Source organism: Numenius arquata, chromosome 5 (assembly GCF_964106895.1).
Source record: "Numenius arquata chromosome 5, bNumArq3.hap1.1, whole genome shotgun sequence".
In the NCBI taxonomy this organism is placed as follows: Eukaryota; Metazoa; Chordata; class Aves; order Charadriiformes; family Scolopacidae; genus Numenius; species Numenius arquata.
This window is the reverse complement of record NC_133580.1, coordinates 57104577-57112348: the sequence shown is the minus strand read 5'-3', so window position 1 is coordinate 57112348 and position 7772 is coordinate 57104577.

The following is a 7772-nucleotide window of genomic DNA, read 5'->3' as shown; positions in this document are numbered from 1 at the left end:
TCCTAATCCCAGTTTTGTGAGTTGGGTCAGAGTTTCCTAGTCCCGATCTCTGTGTCCCTAGGGAAGCGGCAGTGGGGTGAATCCACACCCCGCTGGTCTTTCCCTGGGGTTTATGGAGCTGTATAGGAAATGGACAGTGGTGTGATGAGTTTAAACATCTGGAATCCTATGTGTCACAGCTGCCTGGAATTAGGATGCTTCTCTCAGAAACCTATATAATCTCTTAACTTTTTGCCTTCAATAGAGAATAAATAGCTCTTTACTCACTGAATGTCATACTGATACTAGTGGCAAGCTCGCAGCACCACCTTGCTTAAGGAGGATACAGATAGCTAACTACATCTTTCTGAATAAAAAAACAGAACATAATGAATGCCGATAAGGTAGGAAAGAACTCTTAAAATTATCGTATGCATTCCATATAGCTGTGGATATCCTAGAGCATATTGTCATCAAACGCAATGGACTGGGATGCAATGATTCAGTGTAGTACTGTAGGCTCTCACAAACCCCACAGGATGCATATGTAAAGCACAAGAAAATCTAGATTATGAACTTACTGTAAGGAACTAGGTGGAAAAGTTTAAATGGAGATTTTGAAAACTGCTTGCAAATTCCTCAGGAAAATAATTTCAAAAATTGTTCCAAAATTTCTGCCTATGTAGTCACGGAGTGTCATGCAAACCGATTTCCAGAGAAGCAATGCTCTAGCTGACTGTTATATGCCAGGCTGTGTAGAAATCCAAGGTGTTACATGTATCTGAGTCTGGGTTTCTTGAAGAGAAGTGTGCATACAAAATGTGCTGTGCATTGGAAACTCTTGGGATCGTTGCACCAGAGGCTCTGCGTCCTCACTAGCCCTTTATGCTTTCTCTAATGGAAATGAGCTGGAACAGAGAATAAAATAGTATTGCAAACAGCTTATTTGTTCCTGTGAAATAGAACTGAAGTGCGTTATTTGTATAGGGCAGGTGTTAGCGGATTAGCCTTGTGGATAAGGGATGGGATAGAAGTTCTAGCATGGGGTTGTTCTCCCATGGTTCATCCGATTGGCAAAGGGCACTGTTGGAACTAGGTCACACGTCCAATTTATGCTTTAACAGCTACTTCTATACATTTAATACAGGGTGATTTGTGTCTCCGATAACAGGAGTCTTTTGGAACACCATAAAATATTTAACTGCTTGGTACTCTAATTAACACTTAGCACAATGTAGTGCCTGTAATAATGTTTTTCGATGCTTATTCATTTGATTCATGCAGCACTCCTGTGAGGTTGGTTTGTCATGTCTTAAAAACACTGTTTTCTAAAGAGCTGTCAGTATTGCCATAACTGTATTAATAATACCCAGCAGATAATAAAGGAAACATTTGATTCCCTGGCAAGAATAACTTTAAAATTAATTATTTTAAAACTGAGAAAATACCTGTGCCGTTTTCCCATTCATGGTGTCTTGATTTATCTTTAAATGAGAAGTCTCACTAGTGCTAGGTTTTGCATCTCTTGAACTACGTCCATGACATCTTAGCATTTTATCCTTTATATGTATCTAAAATCCTATGCATATGTATACTGAAACACAGACTTGTTTGTATGCATAACCGCTAGTCATACATGCACACGCACACACATGCAATATTTGTACATATTCCAGTTAAATTTGTTAGTGAGGAAGGGTGATTTGATGGCTGAGAAACAGGAGATGGCTGTCGGGTACCTGGATTCCGTACCCAGACTTTGGGCAAGTTACTTAACTTGTATGTGCCTCATTTTCCCCACCTATAAAATTGGGCTAATAGCAATTACCTACCTCACAGGGGTATTGTGAGGCTGAATTAATCACTGTTTGGTCAGGATCTTCAGAGTGAAAGAATTTTGTGAGCATATATTATTACTTTAGCTTTCTTTGTTTTACTTGTAATTATCACTGTTATTAAAGGTAGTTTACTGAAACCAGATGCAATTATATATAAAAGTAAAAAATGCATAATCCAAAAAAGGTACATCACTGTTTAAAAAACAAACAAACAAATTTCCCCAACCTGTTACTGGAACGTATTGTTACGTGGTAGCATTGTAATGTTGGCTGTGATTTTGCTAAGCTACACAGTAGTATCTTAATCTTACTTTTCTGCAGTGTTATTTGGTCAAAAACCTTATAATAATGGGTACAGTAATGAACTATACTGAAACCAACAAAACTGGCGGTGTATTGGCCTCATTTACATCTTTTGACCTTCTTAAACGCTTATGTATTTGCAATTCCAAAACCACTCTGTACTTTTCAGAGTGCTCCAAGCAGTACCGATTTGAAGCATTCTAACAGAGCCATCAGGATTTACAGCTGTTATATTTGCTTTCGCTTTTGACATTGAATGTTTTATATGTCTTTAGAATGGTCCATCCATATAAAGTGCTCAGAAATGCTCAGAAGACATTTAGGGAAAATCCACACATAGTGTAAATTAATTTCTCAAAAGTAAAAGCAATATATACCAATATATGGTTTTATACCCTGTAGAAGAGGGTGGTGGAAATGACTGTGAAGAAATAGAAGGTGCCAGCCTGAGGCAAGATGTTGTTATCTCCAATTCACATCCAATTTCTTTGAACTGTTTTAGGATGTTCTCATTGAATTTTATCCTTCTTGATGAGTTCCCCCATCCTTGAGGAGTGACCAGTGTAAAGAGGAGTAAAGTTTTTATTCTTATAGAGCAGATGTCTCTGGACAGAAAAATCAGTGCTTTGCCATTAGTAGTTCCTAGCAGAAAGCAGATTTCATCTGACATGATTATGATGGATAGTTGTGTTTCAGGTCCAATGAGACATCCCTTTACAGGGAATACTCTACGACTGCATGCTGTCTCTTTAATAGAGGTCAGCAGAATGGAACTGGAGTGATTTTCATCTTCCTTCCACAAACGTGTGTTCAAAAAAAATGGGGTTTTTAAATTATTTTAAGGAAATTAAATACATGCATTTACAGTAACTTTTTGATGATGAACCAGTGGTTCTGATATGAATTTCTTTGAATTTCTAGTGTTGTTTCAAGTCAAATACAATGTTGCTAAGTTCATTAAATTGATGACAATTTGAGTCATAGATTTTTTCCTATGTTTCCTGTAAAACAATATTTTGTAATTTTTTATTAATGAGGCTTTCGGGAAAAAGAGGGACTAAAATTTTTATTTCGTTGCAGAATCCCTGACAGTTGGAGTTGTTATTGTATATTGATTGATACCGCTGTATTGTTTCCATCTTCATTTTTATTTCAGAGTTTTAGATGAAAGTAAGTAAACATTTCTCTCAAAATATTGGCTTTCCACCAAGAAGAAGTGTATTAGCATTTACCTTTATAAATATTGATTTCTGCAATGCCAAATTTTGTTGTGTCTTCTAAGTCCATCCTGGTTCATTTTCTCTGTTTTAGTCCCAATTGCACATTGCCTCTACAACTTTCTTTATGAGACTGGCATGTAGCCTAATCTTACTAGTCTGAGAAAAATCTTTCTAAAAACTTCCATTAGAATAGCATTCAATTGCCTAGAAGTAGTTACAGGATCAGCCCAGACCATTTTCCTAATGTCAAGTCTGTATTTTTATGTTCCTTATTTCCTTTTATTATTTGACTATTGGCCCTCTCGGTGCCATTTAAATGCATGTTTATTCCTGTTGTGGATGTATATGTGATGTTTTTCACTTATTTTCAGACTATAATCTGAAAAGTGACAAATTTTGAAATAACTCAGACCCCCAGTTAGCTTTTGCAACTAAAAACCTGGCCTTGCAGTCTTTGGGAACTGTCAGGCTGTGACCTCTTAATTATTTAATCTTTTTTTCCTAAGTCAGCCCTTCCACCCGATGGACCACCTCAGCAGCTTTTCTTCCAATTCATTTAGTAACCTCAAGCTGGAGGGAGTGCATAAGCATTTCTCGGTGTTGAGGTGGACTAGAATGGGTCAATTCCCAAATCTGAACAGGAATGTCGTGTGGACAAATTTTTTATTTTTCCTTTCTTTTCAAGTGTGTTAGTATGCTGCATAGACCAGAGAGGATTATACACACTATCAGGGGAATAAGGACATGTAATGGTACTTCAGGGTGGTGTGAAGACTGAAGAGTACATTCTTCCTTTTTTTTTCTTTTATGAAATTGATATGTACAGCAAGTTAGTTTCATTATTTTTAATATGTGAGATGTCATTTCTTTAAGTCTTTGGCCCTGGCCTTTTTCATCCTGTTAAATGGAGTAGGAAATTACTTAAAATATGAATTATGGAGCCATGTATGACCGAATGAGAGATTTTCATTCTTTTAATCTTTTTTTTTTTTTCTTTTTTTTTTTCTTTTTTTTCCATATGTGAGGCTTGTCAGAATTACTATTTTCAGCTAGTTTATGTGCTGGTAGCGGAGATGATCTTCTGGAGGACAGTATCCAAGACAAGAAGTCCTGGAAGGCTTAGTAACACATACTCTGAAGTGCATTGATATATCTATGTGAATAGTGATAGGCTATGAACATGCTGGACAAAACAAAATCTTTATCAAAGAGCTGTTACGGTTTGTATTAAAATCCCTTTTTTAATAGTAACTCTAAAAATACATGTTCTTAGTTGCATGATCTTTGTCTCTCTCTCCTTCCAGATTGATTTTCTTTTAGGAGTGACATTTACTAGTCCTGAAAAAAAGTGGATCCTTTCCCTTACACAAGTAATTCCGTTTAAAATTATTTCTTTGCAACACTTGAAAGCATTACACAAACTTGAGCTTTATTGATTGGACTTGATTTCTGAGTTTCTGTAGAATTTGCATCTCTACACTAATTTGTTGCAATAGAGTGGACATAAAGTCCTGTTGGACAGCAATAATACACATGCAGCAGTACAAGGTGCTACTTAAATAATATACCTTTGTTGCACGTATTTTTAGTGTTATAATGATTATGTTAATCACCATGAAGGCGAGGCGTTCCAAATAACTTTCTTAGCATGTCTTATATTCCTATGTATTTGTTGCTAATTTTAGCCAGCTTTTAATACTTATATTTAGTTCTTACTGACAACGTCTGCTCTTGCAGATCAAAGGGCAAGAATTAGCTTATTCTCTTTTTTAAAATAGTATTAATTCACAACATTTGCATATTAATTAAAACAGTTTATAAAGGAAATCTTTCTGAAATGGTGAAAGAGATGCTTTTTAATGAGAACAGCTCATATAGGAAAACAGCAGACTTGTATGCACATGGTTTTTGAGGCATTCTTGTTATGGATTATGAAAGGGCTGGACTATGCAGGAGACATACACCCCAAACATCAGTAACGTGCACCTAGGCAGTTTGCAAATGATAAAACTAGTCTAACAGAGAATATTTTAATACACCACTTATGTGTCCCAAATTCACAGAAGGGCTTTTAAATAGTTAAGATTACAGAATATCATCACAAATTTGGGAAGATGCCAAATTCACTGGCTCCAGTCGCTTGTAAATACACTCCTCTCTCTCTTTGGGGTTCATCTTTTGAGATGATGAACTCTTCAGAGAAGTGACCTGCATTGTGTAGTGCTTCCAACTTTTTGCTAAGCAATTAGTGACACTTCATAGAAAAAATTATCTGAATTTCCATTCTCTTCTGTTTCTCCTTGTTTCTTCCTGGCTCCTTTTTTTCCTTTTGTTCTTTTTCATTATTGCTGCTGTTTGTTGCTCTGCCTTGCCTGCCTTTTCCTCCTGATGACAGTTCTCTACTGTCCACATTTTTCTTCCTGGCTTTTTTTTTTGCTTTTTATTCTGCTTCTATCTATATTTTTATTTGGATAAACACCCTACTATGTCCTGAGTGCTTCATGAGAAGAAGAATCATGATTTCTTCCCCTTCCCGATCTGAGCTCTGCTGTGTTTTCTGGGTTGATGTAGATCCCCTCTGCTTTGTCTCTCTGCAGTCCTTTCTTCCTGTTTCTTTCCCACTTTTGGTTCTTTTAATCCTCCTTTTAATTTTGTCTCTCATTTTCTCTAAATCTTTCTGGAACTCTTCCCTTTAGCCTTTCCAGGACTTCTCACAGCAGCTCATCCCAGAGAGCACATACTTAGTCTGAGATGTGGATGAGTATTGTACTCCCTGGAGGAACAATAAACCTATAACTAGCATTTTCCTCTCTCATCCATGTATATATTGACCTTGCTGTCTCTCTGTAGTGGAAAATACATATTTAATTGACAGACAGCTATACCCATTACCAGCTATTCTGCCTCATTTCAGGTTATGGGGATGAGACATGGTGTTTGCATGAGCTTCTTGGAGCTCAGCGAGGGCTGGTTTGCTTTGCCAGCCCTTCAAACTGGCAGATGCAGAATTGCAGCAAGGTTGGGCAGGGACACCTGGCCAGACCATTGGGCTACACTTGCTTTTCAATATGGGAAATACTGAGTCCCAAGTTAATACATTGCTTTAAGATAAATTGTTAAGAACCTGAAGCTGAAGAATAGGTGAAATAAAGAGGGTCCATTGCTAATAGAGGAGCAGGACCAGAGATCGTTCCTCTTGGGAGCAATTTGACTTTGTCAGGTTTGTGGGATGGGTCTATATGCAGATATTCCTGGAGGCAGAGGCAAGTGCCTTGCTTTCAAGTTCCATAAAATACAAATTTAAGCAAAGTCATCACCTAGGTTTGGCAGAATCTTCTTATTGGGGGAGCGTGGAGAAATTGATGAGGGCAGATGATTGAAAAGCTCAGCAGTATCTTTGTAGGGTAGAGCTTGTGTGAGAGAGGGAGTGTATGTGAGAAAGATGCAGGAGGGAGGGGAGCACAAGACTAAACAGGACAGAGAAAAGCAGGGAGAAAGTCAGTGTTACCAGTGTGTATTATTTTGCCACGAGTTGTTGATTTTGCTTTGCTTAAGCCTTGGAGCTTACCTTAATTCGTGATGGCCAGTATTTTCAGTTTTGTTGGTTGCATACAGTGATATTACACCATAAGTCTAAATCGATATAGCACCAGGAACATGCGAAATTCTCAGCATTTCTACCTATAATTTAAGAGGCGTCTGACTCACAGCAGTATCCCACTTGAGGTAGATGGAAAAGAAGTTGCTTCCCAGGAGCCATGATGCATATGCGTGTGGTCCAGAGGTAGCTCCAATGGAGGTTTACTTCTGAGATGATTTTAGGGCATTTGCTAATGGTGTTCCTCCTTACCTCAGCACTGAGCTAGGAGGCAAGGGAGAAGAATTATTTTATAGGGTCTGTGTCTTGGATTTATACTGCTTAAATGTAATTTGCCAGAATCCCTCTATGAGTTGTAATTTTATAATGTTTAGAGAGGATGAATGGAATCGGTATAGTATTCCTGAGGGTAAACACCAGCCACTGGAGTTTACTGAGCATGTGACTAGAAATTTTAATTTTAGGAAGACAGAGTTCCTCCATTTCATATATACCCCAGACATGAGTATAGCTCCTTTTTTATTTGTCACTGACAAGCTATGATTTATTTCCTCATGGGTGTATGTCACGGGCTGTGCTTGCTGCAGTGCGGAAGGCTCTGGAGGGAAAACGTAATCAAATGGAGAAGTATACTCGAATTCTCCCCTCTTGATCTCAGTCTCTTCTGAGTTCCTTTTCTCTGATTGTGGTTCTGCCAGTATGCTGGCTTGATGTCAAAAGGGATTTAACTCATTTTTATACTCTTCTGTGTGGCTGAGAAAAAAAAAAAAAAAAACCACAAGAAAAAATCCGCAGAGGAATAGTGGATTGGAAGAGGTGGGGAACTTGATCAGC